At 44.0% G+C, this 17972-nt stretch overlaps 1 long non-coding RNA gene across 1 annotated transcript in view; it reads right to left on the reverse strand.

Moving 5' to 3' along the window:
- The window catches only part of LOC139780123 (uncharacterized), a 45439-nt gene extending 29760 nt beyond the window's left edge, over positions 1-15679 (reverse strand). The window contains exon 1 of the long non-coding RNA XR_011720132.1: positions 15555-15679. This is a non-coding gene — a long non-coding RNA (uncharacterized lncRNA). The remainder of the gene's footprint in view (positions 1-15554) is intronic.
- Positions 15680-17972: the final 2293 nt, after the last annotated feature.

The raw sequence follows: 17972 nt of genomic DNA on the forward strand, positions 1-17972 counted from the left end.
TTTCGTCATTGTAAAGACATTTCAAAGACAATTTCCGCTACCGGATTTGAAACGCGCATGTAGAGGCGGAGAATAATTAACCGAGAGAAACCACGGACTAATGAATCCCGAAGAAAAATCCCGCATCAACTAAGACGCGACTTCTCGTCGATAAGTGACGATGAAAAAACAGACCAAGCGTCTTGTCATTTCGTTCGAAATAGATTTTATCAAACCGAGTTTCCTCTATTACAATACATTTGCATTTTGGCATAACATTTAACAAATAAATAAGGTCCGGTTCTTTCTGAGCGGCCGCGCGCGCGACCATATGACATTCCAGCCGGTTATTATTATCGGCGGACCCGCCGGATCGCTTGGAGACCCGCTCTGGGGACTTTGATGAGTCAGCCTACCGAGCGGCGTTCTGCTAATTTTTCAATTTATTCCTTCAATTACGGCGAAGTGCGCGATACGTCGACAATTGGCCGCTATTAGTTTCGAAACGCGAGGATTCGGAGCTTCCGCCGGCAGAAAAATAAAAATCCGCGCGTCTCGACTGTGCGCCGCCGACTGTGCGCCTCGGCGCTTCCGTTCGTGCCGATCATCGCCGTCATCTCGGGCGGGAACCGTTAATACGCGAATAAGAAATTAAGAGGGCGGATCTCCCCGTTCATAATCTCATTGGGAAAGCTTAACGTCGCCTAAACGCCGACTCGCGCGAAATTTACGTTCCCGTCATTAAGCGCACCTGCGACATTCATCGATCTGATTATGTAAACTAATAAATGTCGCCCTTTACTTTATTTATACGCCGGAGTTATCATAATAAGAGCATATACTTACGGCGGAAAATGGATTTTAAAGTCCACCTCCCGTGTTACGAGCGCGGACGCTAATTCTATATGCGATGCTCGGATTATCGTATACGCTTCTTTAGGACGATTCGATTAATTTTAACAAGATAAAATTCATTTCAGCAATTTCATGTAATCGCGTATCTTGTATAGAGCAATTTCATCATTAAAATCATTATTAAACACTCAAGTCATGTTATAAATATATAAATATATTAGAACATTTTTATATACGCAATCTTGCGATTAATTAGATAAGAGCTTTCTTTCTTAGATAAGTAACATAGAGATGTACATATACCTAATTATTAGTCTTTTATGAGCCTTACGCGACATAAACTGAAGACAGCGTATGTTAATATTCTGCAAATTGATTTATTCCACGAGATTTAACGTTTCTAACGCCGGCTAACGAGACAACTATAATTTGTCGCGAAAAACGGACTAACGAGCCGACGCCATTCCTGCAATTAGCCGCGCGCGTAAACGCAGCTCGGCCGGACAAAGGATTACAAATACACTTGCGCGCGATGATGAGAAGGCGTCTCTAGTCGTGATCGCATAAATCAACGCAAAAACGGAGAGAGCGGCCGCTGCGAGACGAGAGAGTCGGAGAGGACTGCGCGAGAAAGGGTCAGGCCGGTCGACCGGCCGGCACGACGGTCAGGTACCACTAGGTATATATACCTGGCGGGTCCTGGAAAACATTGACGCGCGACAAGAGGCAACGCACCCGTCCCGCCGATGACACAGCGGCGCACGTGCGCACGGAGTAGTCGTGTATAAATAATACAAGACGCGGACAAAGATGCCGCCCTCCCGGCCATTTGTTTAAATTAAAATTATCTCCGCGGGGAGAGGAGGTGAGAGAGAGGTGCCCGCGAGTACCCGGGGCACGCGTGTCGCTGCACGCCGCACACGATCGCGCACACGCGGGCCTTTTATTATGATTGTTAATGGTCGGTCGGCCGTATGTTAGGCGCGGGCCCGCAGAAAGAGAGCGCGGATACACGGCCGAGTTTTGCGAGGGTGTTTAACACGTGTGCGTTTGTGCGCGTGTGCGCGTGTATGCGACACGAGCAGAGTGTCTGCGTGCGGATGTAAGATCAGGCAATTCTTTTTGTTTAGTCCTATGAGTTGTTGGACTTGCGGCCCGGTGTCTGATACTTCACTTACTCCTATTGATACACAGAATTCATACTTTCTTAATCAATCCGTACTTGATTTAAAATTAGCTTCAAGAAACGTAACTGATGGATTCGTCATCTTTCGAGTCTCAATGCCTCCTGTCAGAACTACGCATTATAAAAAATAGATACCGAAATCGATTGTAAGATACCGGCCATCAGATTTCTATTCCGTCGGATGTGATCGTATTCACAGTCACGGCTCGGAGAATTTATTATTCGAGATACGAAAAGCCGGTGGATTTATCGGAGATCCGATGACATAAAGATGAGGCCAAGCGTCAGGATTAGAAATCAGAGTGAGCCGGAGGGTCGAAATAGAATCATCAGGAATGCCGGGCATGCCGCGGTCTTAAATCTGCCGGCCGATACCGATCTTGCTTCTATCGATAGCCTTATGAGCGGTCTTAACTGAATCCTGGAAACGTAGTGATTCGTCGGTGACTTTACGACGATCGTTACGGACGTCCTGTCGATTCCGTCCGCGGCTAATTGAACGTTTTCTCACGTGAGAGGGAAGGGCGATAAGAAGAGCAGGACCCCGGCGACGATGTTCGAACTCTCGTTTGTAACGATCGCAATCGTCGATTTATATACTTACATCTATACAAACTAATCTTCCAATTAGCACAGCAGTAGCTACGTCTTTTTAGTCCGATAAAACTAAATTAATAATGATCACGGTACGCGGTGTATGATGCATCTTTCACTAAGTATCTGCCTCGTTATTAGCGTTAGAACGGAAAATGGTCGGACTGTTACTAATTAATGTAACGAGGAAGCGAGCCAGTAGATCCATTTGTGACTTATGAAAACTGCAGTATTCCGTATCTGCTGTATATGTGTAGACATTGAAATCGTCGTCGACTTAAAAATATAATGTTATTTATAAGTATCATCAGACACTTCAACAGAAATCGCTTAAAGTAAAAAAATGACGATCATGTTTTAAAGCAAATAATGAATCGTGTAATGATTTTTTGAAAGAAATATAAAAATGTTAAAGGGATGCAAACTTCATTCGCGCGATGAGAAAATGTTTCTCTCGTATGAACAAAGCCCTCATCTTGAGTAAGACCGACAGGTAACAAAGTGCGAAGGATAATTGCGATCATAATTCTCACGTCACGTTAACGGAGGTACTTTATTGTACGAATGCCCGGCAATGTTAAAAAAATTACACTTGACACGGCCGTGACAGCGCGACCAAAAGTGTCGCGCGAAGACGATTCGTACATGCGCTTGTGTACATAGTGTGTGCCCGGGCACATCTTCAGCGAAGGTAACGACTTGCGGATCTGTGGAGATAAGACTCTTTATCGCTATTAAAGAAACTCGTAAAGAGCCACGAAGGTCCTTTCTTCGAGAAGCAAAAAGATATCAGCGGCGGACTTAAATAGTTCGTCTGGGATTTTGCCATGCAACACTGACATCGCAAGTGAGCTGGTAACTTAAACAATGTACAAAGAAAATTGGATGGATTAGTGAAAAATTATACATGTCTATTGTGTAGAAATAAAATAAATTTGTTGGGGCGATATATATACCTCTCTTCATTGTGTTTACATTATAATTAAGTGTCAATAATTAATTAGTCGATTTTTTTACAATATATATAGCAGAATATATTGTAGTGAACGAGCACGCAAGTAATGATTGTTTTAATAATCTTCGATCGTGTTGCATCCAATATAAGGTTCCTATAAATAATGGAATCTCTAACAGGATTAAACGAGATAATTACTTCTCTTCGAGACGGTCGAGGGACACTATTGTATCATTTATCAACGTCATTTTTTAACGTATTAATTACCAGTTATTAATTTTACTTTATTTAATTTTCATGTGACCTTAATAATTAAAAGATTAAAGCCAGTTATTTAGAATCGTTTTGTCTCATGATATATTCTCTCATCATACTTCAAAAGTAATCTATACAGAGGATATAGACAATAGATTTTTTGGCTGTTTCATTCTGCTCTAAATAGACCATGTCTACCCATATCTTTTTTTCATTACATCTCTTTTCACGACTGCAACTATTCGCGCGCTGAAAAAGATTTGCATATGCGGCCGCATTTGTCCCCGTGACGAATGGTTCACGGCGCGCAATAGACACTCGCGGAACAAATTAACCGGGATTCGCAGCGATTCGATTACTCGTTTACCACGGTGATCACGTGCTCGTAAAAACCTGCGAAACTCGTTCCTACGAAGATCTGTCCCTCTCACATCACTCGTGCCCTCTTTCTTCGTTACCGTGCCCATACCCGAGCTCGCGCACGACCCACCACTCCGCTTTTACCCCCGTGGTAAAGCACTTTGCACTGCCACGTACGAGTTCGAGTCGTTTTATCGAATCCCGATCTTCTCCCGGCTCCTCTGTCCTTCACCGCCGCTTGAATGTGATCCGACTGATAGTCGAATACGATGCCAGATGTTAGGCCAGGGCAATTTGCGCAACGATCGATTTACGACAGCCCTATATACGTGTCTATATACGCACGCGTATGCATAGCATCGCCGCTCGTTCTCTTCTCGCTTTAATGGAAGTCCAATAAAGTCGTTCTCGCCTGAACGATCTTGGATCGCGGCTTAACGCGGTTCAACGGCTCGGCGACCACTGAAGAATTCATTAAAACTGCACTCTGAGGCAGTACGAGGAATCTCGCATCTTTAAATAGATAGATCATGTCTTTCTCACGATTCACCGGTAACTTTCTTATTGATGAGTCCGGAAAATAATTTCGCTGTAACAATTTTGGTCGATTAAGTTATAACGTCTGCAGCGGAGGTTCTTTCCGCGGCCGTGGGTTAATTTCAATCTGCCTGACGTTGAGTTTGATACGAAAGTCAATTACGGAATCTTTTGTTATTTCTTACCAAAAATATTCGCTTTATTTTCACTTCATTTTTTAATTTAATATAGTAACGTAATCCTCACGGCTAGAATATATTATTTTTCATAGAATATTTAGATATAATGATTTAAATAGAATATAATATTTTTCATATATTCACAGGCCACACGATTCATTGGTACAATGCTTAAGTATTATCAATTGACACAGCATACGAAAGGTATGTCGAACGATCGACAAAGAATAACGATATTATAGTAGATTCCCGTGTATGTTTATAGGGCGATATTTCATAGAGATTTCGGCGTTCGACGGTTGATCATCCGAGGAATTCAATGGCAGGATCCGATCAGCGCTGATAGACATTTTGTGGACCGTTAGCCGCTTGTTGACGAGCAACTGTTTGGACATTATGCCCTGCTCCCATGTAATCTCACCGATCTTTCCCGGTGTTCCTTACGGGAGGCGGGAGGAGGGTCGGGCCGGTCGTGTGGCGATCCATTACACCTTCGCTGTCGTATCATCCTCGCAGCATCTGAGACAAAGGACCGCAGGGAGACGAAGGGCAGGGCGGGCAGCGGAGAAAATCGAGGGAGGAGGAAAAGGTATCTGTGTCAACTGACGGCTGTTCCGCACGTAAAATTCACGTAGCTGTCGACGGTGACGGATTTCGACCGTGAAAACCGATAGGATCGCCGCTCACGTGACGTTCGTCAATCTATCATCCCGCTCGAAACTATTCTGTGCCGGTTATCAGAACACCGCGGAAGATCGTGCGGGATAACGTCCGGATCGAGGGAAGTCCCGCCATCTGGTAGGATCTCTATATTCCTTCATGATAACTCCAATAATGGTATCTCGGGATTTAAAGTCACGGAGGAGATACGTTTCTCGTTCATAATTCATCCGTGGAGCATCTCGTAACGAGAATATTAATTAATTCCGAACAATCCGAGCATCGTAATACGGGAAATAAATATCGAGCGTCGTGTCGACGTTATTCGCATTCCCTACCGCGGGATTATCCCACGGTAGACTGACGGTAGGGGTCGCGAATACTCGATTTCGGTAGTTGGCTCCTATCTGGATGAGCTCGTCGGAGGGAAACGATGGACGTGGATGGATCCGCGGAAAGACGTGGACCGGCATGTGGGTGTGGATGTTGCTCTCGCGCGGACGAGGACGGGGGACGGACGGATACGGCGACGTAGAGCGAGGTAGACAAGGAGCGCGTTACGAGATGCAGATATATGGCCCCGGCATAGGAAGAAGGACAGACGTGTCCCGGTTGCAGACCCGGGGAGAACGGCGAAAGAAGAGACGACGTGGAAGAGCCGGAGTTGCGGAGGAGGAGAAGGCGGAGGAGGAAGAGGTGGAGGAGGAGGAGGAGGTGCAGGAGGAACGGGAGAGACACAGAGGGAACTTGTTATGCTTTGAGAGATATGGCGGAGGCCCGCGGAATACATAATTTTGTAAAGACAAAAATGTTGCGGTCGTGCCTCGGCGGAGTCGCATTTTTCCTTGTTTCACGAAATGTTCAGGCTCGCCTTTCCCTTCGCCCTTCGTCCTGCCCCTCCTTGTCCCTTTGCTTTCCTCCACGCCGCTCTTTCCCTTCTCCCCCTTCACGCGCGGTTCTCTCTTTCACCTCCTCTTCTTCGTCCTGCTGGTGTCCTCCTTGTCCGAGTTACCTTCGCGCATCATCCCTTTCTCGTTTCTCCGGTAATGCGCCGCGGAATGAGAAACGTTTTGTAAAAAATGTATCCGCATCTTCGTAGGTACGTACTGTGTGTACCTAGTCGGCGCATATCGCGAGCCGCGCAGATGTGTACCGACGGAACGTGTTGCCACATCGTTGCGCGTGTACGTGTTAACGTTGCCGTCGTCGTCGACGTGAATTCTGATGCCGGTGCGTTTGGCAATTTGCGAGTTCCCAGACCGAGATTTGTCGCTGACGCAACAAATGCGAGGCGCGACCGGGGCTGAGTATTTTTCTCGTTTTATTTTCTTTTTCGAAACGCCGAACGTTCACCACGATTCTCCCGAATATTCGCATTTCGCAGTCAATGTTCGCTTCAGGATACTTGCATATTGAGTTTTCTACGCGTGCGTTATTCCTTCGTGTCTCTCTTGCAAGAAATCTAATTAATTTCTTTCATCGTTACACTACAAAAATTAATTAACATATATGTATCTTATGAAATATTTTTATAAGGGTTAAAAAATTTTAGTCATAGATCATAGGTTGTAAAAATTCATCATTTGTATTTAAGTTTTCCTTAAAGACGAATATCCGTCGCACATGTTCTCTATATTCCGAAGTGTACCGACTTTCCGGCTATAATTCTTCAACTGAGATATCGGCGCGACCATAAAGAACGGAGGACTATTGTCTCGAGGACAAAATGCGGCCAATAAACGTTTGGTCACGGAAATAGGCGAGACGTGCATAACGGTCTCCAAAGAAGAAATTTCCATAAACTCCCCATCTTCCCGCGCCCGGGCTCGTGTCTCCTTCTCTACCTCCTCGTTCTTCTTTCGCGCTCGGGCACGGGAACGTCTCCCTCCTCGCGAGGGAAGGAGCCACCGCTCCTTTCTTCTTCGCGCGAGCCGTCGCCGCGCACACTCGCTCTCGCTCTCGTGCATAGTTGAGATCCCTAACTGATTTTAGTGGTTTCCCTTTGACTTTTTGACAGCTTACAAGGGCCGACAGCCATTCAAATACTTCTGTAACCGCGTGCAGGGACCGTCGGCTCCATAACTAACCTCGGCCAACTCTTGAGAGGGTCAACTTTCTCCTTCCCTCTCTCTGTACTGCTCTTACGTGGCCGTGTGTCAGAGGAGAAGAGTTCCACGATCGGACGCGAGAAATGCGGTTTTGATAGGAAAGATACACATCAATCCTATTAGATACACATCAATGATCATTCGGTGTTGACAGAATGCATGTAATTCGCAGCGGAAAGTTTCGAATAACGATAGAGTTAAGCTCTAACAGAGACTTGTTGATCAAGTTAGTTGAATTATACAAAAGTCAAATTTTCAAGATCTAACTTTGATAAAATATTTTTGTAAATCAAATACCCCACATTATGCCTCATAACCGATTATTACATATTACACATTAACAATATTAAAACTAATATTGGTAAATGTCAATAGTGTTATTCAAGCTATGATTAACAGCACGAGCAGTGCGAGCAGGCTGCGCCTGGAATCTTCGGAAAGTCGGCAAACTAATGAAGCGGTCAAGCGATCATAAAAGATAGGCGGGTCGCGCGTTGTTTGATGAAGAAATAAAATTATATGTCTCTCTCTCGCTTACATCTCCTCTCTCCCGTTCAGCGCGCACCGAGGCGAAATACAAGACGTACCTCTCGCTCGCAGCGACTTTATCTTCATTTTTTTTTCTCTCTCTCTCTCTCTCTCTTTCTCTCTCTCCTCCGCGGTTTATCCGAGTCACCGATCGCGTAGATTCTGAGAACCGGCCGAAACAATATCATAACTCGTTGGGGCCGGGAGCCGGCAGCCATAAATAGAAACGTTTGTACCTGATACAGGGAAAGCCAACTGCTTCGTATTCCACCCGCGCGAGAAAGCGGGGCGAAGGGCGAGCGGGGATCCACGATAATTATGATGCATCTTAAGGCACTGCGTCACCGACCGATCAGTTTTTGACGGCGTTGCGCAGCGACCGAGAGCGCGGCCGCGGCTGGCAGCGGCTTTCGTAATGCAGCTTGGGGTCGACCCCGTCTGATGCGTGATCGAAATTCACGATCGATGAGAGAGCGGGCCTGCTTTGTTGTACTTCGTGGACTTCTTTCCTGTATTCGCGACTTGAAGGAATGGAAATATTATATATGTATCGAATTTGTAAATTAAAATAAAATAATAGGAAATGCCATCGCGGTAACTCTAGTATATATATATAAAGTATCTTTTTGAGAAATCTATTGTAGAATACGTTGAGGAAGATGATGAAAATACGAGAGATCTATTAGATTACGGCACAATTGACGACGTTTGAATTATAACTTCAAAGTAGCCATCAATAATTGATAAATGCGATGAAGATTAATTTAAATTACGATTTCACCTGTCTGTCACATAACAGAATAATTTCGGATCTATTCAGAAGTGTGAGATGAAAATATATTACAGCCTTAGCGGAAAGAAGATTTTTTAGATGTGATGCGCGCGTTTCTATTAAGATTCTAATAAATATTCGATGGATTATCATGTTAATTAATCATACATACATTAATAATGAAAAATCAAGACAGAGAATTTTGACCCCGCGATTATACAATGGCAATGCTCTCCCGAGATTTTCTCGACGTTTCGCGATAAATATCTCGGCATTTAGTCGAAGCTTAACCCTGACTGAGCGCTCGTGAACCTGAGGAACTGCCCGGTCGGCCAGGAACAAAAGTGCAGTAAAACGAAACAAACGATGACGATGGCGCACACGTGTTCGACACGATTACTATTCCGCGGTTGTACCTGCCCGGTGACTTATGTTAATGTCGTAATTATATCATCCTAATCTACCGAGTATACGCCGCGTTTACGTATCCTACGTGGCCGCATCCTATCAAATACCCATCTTGGAAACTACCATACGTGCCAGAATGCAATCTCGACCTGCGAGCCCTTGCGCCGCGGTTTCCATGAAACTCTGAAGGTACGAGAATTCGGCGAACTTTCCGGTACTTTCGGGGAACATGTAGATATATAAACGCGATAATTATAGATATATGTGTGTAGATAGATTATTAAAGAAAAAGAACGAAAAAACGCTTTAACAATTAATACGCTTTCTGATTGGTCTAACTATAGCTTATGCTATCGTAAAGAAAATTATCTTCAAAATTGTAATTTATTTGCTGAATAAATGATACGCCCTCTTTTGTGACGCGAAAATTACATAAATTCGTTCGCGGCGAAAGAGGACGCATATTGTGCGAATGTATGTATGCGTGAGTCGTATATACACGCGTCGACAGAAAGATGTTGGCGTGGTGTACAAATTAATTATTTCCTGCAAGCTCGCGGACAGTCAGTCGTCGCCTCACGATATTGATAACAAGGATGAAGTTATTCAAAAGAAACTGGATCGCTTTGGTCATCTCTTCCACGGATTTCCGTCCCTTTGACGATTCCACTTCATTCTATACGGACCGAGTCTTTCGACATTCGCCACGGACGACTACGGTTGGTTACCTCTGCCTTCCAGAACGAAGAATAGGCACTAGAACTACGGGCTGTGCTCGCTTAATCCGCGAATCGAAGCTTTCATGCATAATTCATTACTCTCCGTTTCTCTTTCTCTATCTCTTTCTCTCTCTCTCGCTCTCTCAACTGCCTTCGTTCCCCGCCGTCTTTTGAATCGAGAACTTTTGGAATTCTCTCTGTCGTTTCTGAAGGGGAAATTTATCGCGCTTATGGCATTCACACTATGAAGAAAAGTCCGCGGCGTTCAGTGCGACCAATGTTTAGATCCGGAAAACGTACCGCCACGGACAGTTAAACGTATCTGATGTGCTAACATAATCGTTATATACAGAGTAACATATACCATACGATACGACTATCTTGAAGCCACCAACTGTTGCTATTAAAATAGCAATATACTAATGTTTTGGATTTATTCTTATAAAAATCAATTTAAAAAAAAAAATAAATATTATTATTATTAGTGCATCGATTCTCATTTTTATTAATAGAAAATACGAACATATTCTCTCATTTTGTAATTCTCTTCCGCTTAATTGGTCTCTCAGCATTTCCCTTCCAGCCGAAATTATCCGTAGTGTCGATGTCGAAGGCGGGCATCGAACGATGCCCATAAAATTTCTCGTGAAACGTGCTTCGTCCACACAAGGAGGTCTTAATGATGATTACCAGCGTCACCCGTATACGATCAATCTCGAATCAGCAATTGTAATTGACACCGGCTCGATGACTCGAGAGAAAGACTCGCTCGCGGAGGGGAAATCCCTCTTTCTTCGCGTCAGACAACCCGCATATATGCATCCGCACATCGGGCCGCTAACACGCGCGGTTCCGTACATAATATCAATTTATGTGCCATAACGGACAGCGTAGTCGCGTGATTGGATCCTTCACGCCGGCTTCCACAACGCGTCCGCGGTCGTATAGCAGGGTTCACATCTAATACTGCCACCCTATAAATTCTGAAATATTAATAATATCCTTTTCCCCTCGCAACCGCCTCCCCTTCTGCCCTCCCTGACCACCCTCGCGCTGCGACGTCCGGGATACGCCGTGTGAGACGGCCTGCATTATCCAAGAATTTATTGCCGTTTAGACAAAAAAAGGGCATCGCTTCGGTTCAGACTCGCTCGCATTCTGATACCTGATTCACCTTCGTTGAAGAATGAAAAGAAACGAGATTACGTATCACCATAAGCATTAGGATTAATTTAATGTCAATATCTTTGATAATGTATAATCGACATCTCAAAATTGTGACTGATAGAATGTGGCAATATACTTTAGATTTCTTTAGCAAACATGTCATTAAATTAAATTATAACAAATGTCATGAAGAAAATTTTCTGGTAAAGTGAAATCTACGGTAATTAATCTATGAATTTTAGCTAGAATTTTTTTGCAACATATAAGAAATAGAAAACCAAGGATTGTTATTTTATGAAAGACTTCCTGCCCACAAAAAAAAACTGTCTATTATCACAACTAAGAGAAGTGCGCCGTGCTCGTCGGTGCTCAACGGATTTATTATCGCAAAATTCAGCGACGGGATATGTCTCGCCTTCGTACAATTTCGGAGACTATATTAGCATTAGAGAGACGGGCCTTCTCCTGGGCCCGGTGAGGCCCAGGTAGACCATCCTACGCGTTGGTCCAACAACGACAAAACCACACCCGCCTTTGGACAATGGGTGACGCACTGCACTCCCTCCCTACTCGCCTCTCCCTTTTTTTGAATTATGATTTAGGTGATCCTATACACACATATCGCTTTAGATATCGTTCGGCTACGATTCTCTCGATCATTGATCTTGGAATAATATATTTTTGCGGATCAGGCTATCGCGCGCGCGCGCCTGCAGCGCAGGTATGGACACTGTTTCATATTGATAGAACTTTTTAGAGATACGGGCGTGTCTGTGAGATTTATATTTCACATTAATATTCATGGCCTTTACTTTGTACGCTATTTTATTAATTTTGGGAAAACGCTGATGCATTCTGGTGTGTAAGCAATTCAGAGAGTATACACTGGGTGCAATTGATCTGATCCCATTATTCATGTTAAACTAACTCGTTATAATTGTGGAAACAGCTAAATAAAATAAACGAGAAAATATATATTAAGTTTATTCCGAGGACCTATCTTTCTAATTTATTACATCTCTAACTTCCATTTAGTACGCAATTGATATCAGGATTTAACTCTGCAGCAGACATGTATTAGCGGCACACGCGGTCGTATTACAAGAATTGTGTATTAAAGTACGCAAGGAAAATTATCGCGTCATATCAGATATTGTATGGAGATCGTTTGTCTTCCATTATACAGATCTTTATCATCAGACTAGAAATTATTATTGCACACGAACGTTGAAAAAAGTCTTTTCTGCCTCGTGATTTATGACAACATAATCTCAGGCAATCTTTGTCGATGCGAAAAATCTATAAACTGAAAGTGATGACATTTCAACGATCGTAATGTCACTGCGATCGCGAATCGTGACTACGATCGTTGCGTAACGTACCACCTCTCGAGATCTCAGCATCGCTCGAGGTGGAACTTACTGTTATTATCCGGCATACGCGGTATTATTTCCATCGCGCGAATTCTTTTTCGCAATGAATTTTTTTTCTTAGCCGTACTTTTACGAAAGGCTTTGTACAACATGAAAATACCAGAAAATCTCCAACGCGATATTGTAATAAATCATTTCTGCAGACAGATTGCAACACTAATTGAATGATGCGAATAAATACGAAAATATCATTTATTATGCCATCTATTTATATATATTTTTGACAAAATATAAAAATCGTTTAATTAATATTGTTCTCATTAATTTACTTAAAAAATTATTTCGTTCTTTTCATTAAAATTATATAAATTCGTTTATATAAATGTATTTTGATATACACAATGTTATCATAAAGATTGTTTTATAGAACGTTATAAATAAAATTATAACGCGGATATCTTCTTCATCTTGGGTTGCAATAGACTTCTGTCATTCGAAATGTCTTTATGTAGGTTATTCTCTGCCATGTATTCTCCTTTGCATGCTGACAACTTTGACGAAGTCATCGTCAAATCGTCCCTCTGACGAATAATAATAAGTCAATCAGGTCGTGGGTATACTGATAAAGAAATCGGTAGGTCGATCATAAGTGGAAGGACCTCCAACTGCGTGACGCGGACGTCTCTCTGACAAATGAATCTGCCGATGCACGGCGTTCCCGCGGGATCGAGACGAACGTGCTAGCTGGTGACGTCTTCATAACGGCGACCCTTCCTCCGCAGCATTGTCCGTCACACAAATCGCCTAACCAGCCTTCCAGGATGTCACCGATTTATTTTACGAGCCAGTTCGTGGCCCTGGGCGCGGCAAGCCTCCCGGCATCTTCACCTCCCTCCTTTAGGCTGTTATATTGAGTTCTTACGCGACACGTCCTGCGGGCTCCTGATGCAGGCACATCGATGGTTTATTGAGAGTCATTACCTTTCTACGGGGTTATAAAGTTTTATCCCTCCCGTCCCCCCCCCCCCCGGATATCCTTCCCTATCCCCGGGAGGGATAGTGACGCCTCGATCCCGCCTCGGGGATATCGATACTGGTTTGGTCCCCGCGGGAGGATCGCAGGGAAAAAGGAAGAAAGTCATAAGGCAACGCAATCAGCGTCTCTCCGTCTCAAGAGATCGAATCTCGAGATACAAGGAGAATTTCGAGTGGGCTTCCTCGCGTCGGTAATTCCACGCGCCTGGACACGACCCTTTGCATTTTTAGTCGCACCAAAATCACTTGATACGGGACAGGAGTAAAACATTACTAATTTGCTCGAAAATAAAATAAATCAGCAGCTAAGCTTAGTTCCAGAATGCCGACTTTAATCCTAATAACAGGCTCCTTTTTTTTTATCAACTTTGAAACGGTTTAGAATTCTGTATAACAAGCTTGCGTTATGATAAATATTAGCTTGGCGCGTTTCACAGTATTGTTACTAATTATTTGTTTAATTTCATAACGCGCCGTGTCTGCTCCGTTACCTAGGAAGATTAATTCTTGATTAATTAGACACGTTTTGATGCACAGAGCTGCTAAGTATCTACAGCGCTGCAGTTAATTTACGATTAAACTACTTCCGTGACGCTTCTCGAAGGTCAAAACGTCGAGAAAGTGGTAAAGAATTGGAGTGAAAGGTACGTCTACCAGGTAATTTTTCCCGGTAGCTCCCGCTGGAAGACGATCCTCCGGGTAACCCTTAATTATCGCGAGCAATTAGAAAATTGTGCTAGTCGGAGGTAAACCCGATTCATTATCGTTCCCCTCCGAGGAATCGACCTGTCGAATACTCTCTCTTTAAAGACTAAGTATTTCGGATCTGCCGCTGTCCGATGAACTAAATCAGATATCAAGGGAACATCCCAAAATTGTGAAACAACACGAGAGACACGACAGTTGTGCATCCTAATTTTTTTCGTGGAAAAAATGTCAAGCATATTTCATTCTTATTTATTGACGGAAACTTCTGACTGGACAGGTAGACCTAAAAGAATATTTTTTCCGGATACTGCGAAACGGATTATTTATATCGTTGTAATCGGACATCTAGCTTTCATTTTAAATCCATAAGATGACGACAGTAATAGCAGGCTCCATGCATGAATTGCGAATTTATATCTCCTTGCCGCGTTGCGGGGTGATTTGAATTTTGAGCGCGGCGGCGGCGTCGGTGGTGGCGTCGCGGACACAAGAAAAATTGATACGTAGGCTCCTAATGGCCCAACAAAAACGGGCCCAACAGGGACAGGACAACAAAAGCATATGCATATTATGAATGGATGAACGAGGCGAAGGAGGAATGGATGCCAGGAAATATATTGCCTCGGTGCATCCACTCCCTATACGCGTACACGTGGCCTGACGTGGAAGAGAGACGAGGACGAAAAGATTGGGCCCGTCTAAAGAGAAAGAAAAACTTCGACAGGGGAGACGGTGGACGAGAGGAGGAGAGAGAAAGAGAGCCCAAACGGAAGGTAGGAGGGAGAATCCAAGTTGCGAAGCTTAAGCATCCTTTCCCTTTATCTCCCTTTGTGCGGCGGACGACGGCGCGCGGCGAGTCCCGTGCGCGACAGAAAATTAGTAAAATCCGGCGGCCAATGCGTGGAACTGTCCGTCGCGCTATCCGTTGCCGGATTTATAAGGAGCGAAGGCGGGATTTATGTCGGACCGTCGGTTATTTATCGGTTTCGATGGTACACGCGATATCGTTACACGGATATCGATACGTCCTTAGTACGAGCGAGGCAGAGTCGCTCCCCTCCCCTTCTTTCTCTTTCTCTCTTCCTCTTTCCCTTCGCATATATCCTGCTTTATTATTAGATCTTTCTCTCACCCTATTCCTGTCTTTCTTTATCTTTTAGGTGAGACTTGATTTACCTGGGGACACCTGCAGGGTAGATCCGGTAAACACGACATCTTCGATCGTGAAAGCGAAACGCCTGGGCCTCCCGAGTAGCTGTACCTCTGGAATTTTCTCCGCGGAGGCTGCAAAGAAAAGCAGAAATTCAGATAAAAACATACATAAACGTGAGGATACTTAATGGCGTTAAAGTTTTCGCGTTTTAATAAACGGACTTTCACGTAAGTAACGCTCTCTCGACATCGATGATTAATACAAAACGTATTATTGGGTAATTAGTCTCTACGTAGAGCGGTATCCTGAAACTGGGACGCAATAAATGAATCGGTAATCGAGCCTGATAAAATTAATAACGTCATTAATCTTGTCTCTCATGCTTGTTCTTTGCGAAGGCATTGTAAATGAAAACACATTAGCACGTCGATAAGCACAGTTTTCTCGAGTTCATCGCAAATGTTAATGATAGATGTAAAACTTGATGAATCTGTGCAGCTGGAATTCTCTCCGCGTTTGTAACGATTATCGCGCCCCTCAACTCCCCTCGAAGATCGGATTTACTTTGACCCGTGAAATTTACCCCCAAAACTCGGCAAGGGCTCGAACGAGGAAAGGGAGCAACAAGATCCGCGAGAGCGGATGAATTTTCAGCTGACGTGCTGCATTCTTAAAGATCTTGCAACTTCCTTCTACACTTTCTGAGATTATCCTCGGAGTTGCAAGTTGTAGAATAACAGAACGGCATTTTTCTCAAAGTCATCGTATGCAGCGAAACAGGCGACGACCTGTTATGTACTGCATCCATCTATTATCGCAATCTAATCGATCATTAATACATAAAGAAACAGAAAAATTAATACACAAAGAAAATGTTTAACAAAAGCGTAAAGTACGCGCGTTCAGTACGGGGCACTTGATGGTTAAACGATAATGGTAATATTATAACAGGATCGTCGAGACGGATGGCAGATCAGGGCGATTATTCGCAGCCAACGAGGCTCGGCGTGCAATTATTAATGCCAAGCAATCGATAAGCTCAAAGAGGTGCCTTCCCGTGCCACGCTTGTAATTATTGCCGGCAGAACAGCAAGAGGAAGAGGAAGAAGACGCGAGAGTAAGGTAGGTAACCCTCAAAGCACAATGCCACCCTCTAATCACGCATCGACTTATCGGCAAGGAGGAGACAGGCGTATCGTATGCTGCACCCGTTTTACTCGTGCCTACGATGTAGAATGGCCTGGAAGGACTCTTCCAGACTGTCTAACATCCAACCTTTCACCGCAGCCCATCCACCATCGTGCCAAAGTACAGGAAGCACTTTCTTCCGCATTTCTCGCCTGTTTGATGTTCTCGCCCCTTTCATCCCTGTCTCCTCCCCGCAAGTCGAGGGTGCACGTACACTTCGACGTTTTCGGCTGTCAAAAGACGTTCAATGAAAATTCACACCCAACCAGTTGTCTTTTCACCAAAGAAAACCATTTTTCTCAATTGCCTGGTAATCCAGCGTGTTAATTGTAACCGCTAATTATGTCTCCCTTAATAGCAGTAATTTCCGCAAATTTATCCAAAGCACGACTTTGCTCACGCAGAGGTTTGCGCGACGATTAGTTTCGAAGCGTGCGTGTCTTCCCTCTCGTCTTTCTCATTTTGTCTGGCAGGATACTCTGGACGATACTCGACAGTAGGTATTTACTACACTCGAACAAATTCCTCGGCTACGGATGTATGCGCTCGCAACGAAACTACGGCAGTTCAAGGGACGTGACCGCACATACCTCGCTGTACCGTACGCGAGGTTTACGTATTTCGCGTGTGCGTGCGCATAAACTGGAACTTTCGAACTATTTGTACTGTATTGACACCTAGATGAATATACTGACGGTATACGAAGAACAAAGCGGAAATGCCCTCCTTTCGAAAAGTTGCAAACATCGACAGATCGTGCAATATTCCAGTCGACCTACTTCGCGACATGAGCCTAACATATGTAGTCACTCGGTTGCAGTTAATTGCGATGCTACTCGTTGAATAAAGATCCCATCCTTCAAGAAAGTTTGCTTAAACGTTCCTGCTAAAATAACGCGACCACTTGTTCGATTTTTTTCGAATATCATTTCCATACATTTATGCCGGGAAACTTGATAAATTTAATGTTAATATTGGGAATTATTCGATGACCCTCGACTGGTGAGGACGAAAGGAAAAGACGTTGGTCGACTTAAAAAACGCTCGGAAATGTACATAAATATACATTAATCTTGCCGCAGCTGCCTGGCGCCGAGCCACGGAAGATTCGGATGGGTTCGGCCAAAGTGCTATCCTGCTTCGTAAAAACTTAAACGTTCCGGATAATAAATCAGAGATTTATTATCAACAGGGAGTCTTAACGAAGCGAGATGGTCAAATGCGCTAATTATCAGCCAGTTTCGTCTCTTCTT

Source organism: Temnothorax nylanderi, unplaced genomic scaffold, assembly GCF_030848795.1.
Source record: "Temnothorax nylanderi isolate EJ_2023f unplaced genomic scaffold, tnyl_v1.0 TNYL_tig0007_pilon, whole genome shotgun sequence".
NCBI lineage: Eukaryota > Metazoa > Arthropoda > Insecta > Hymenoptera > Formicidae > Temnothorax > Temnothorax nylanderi.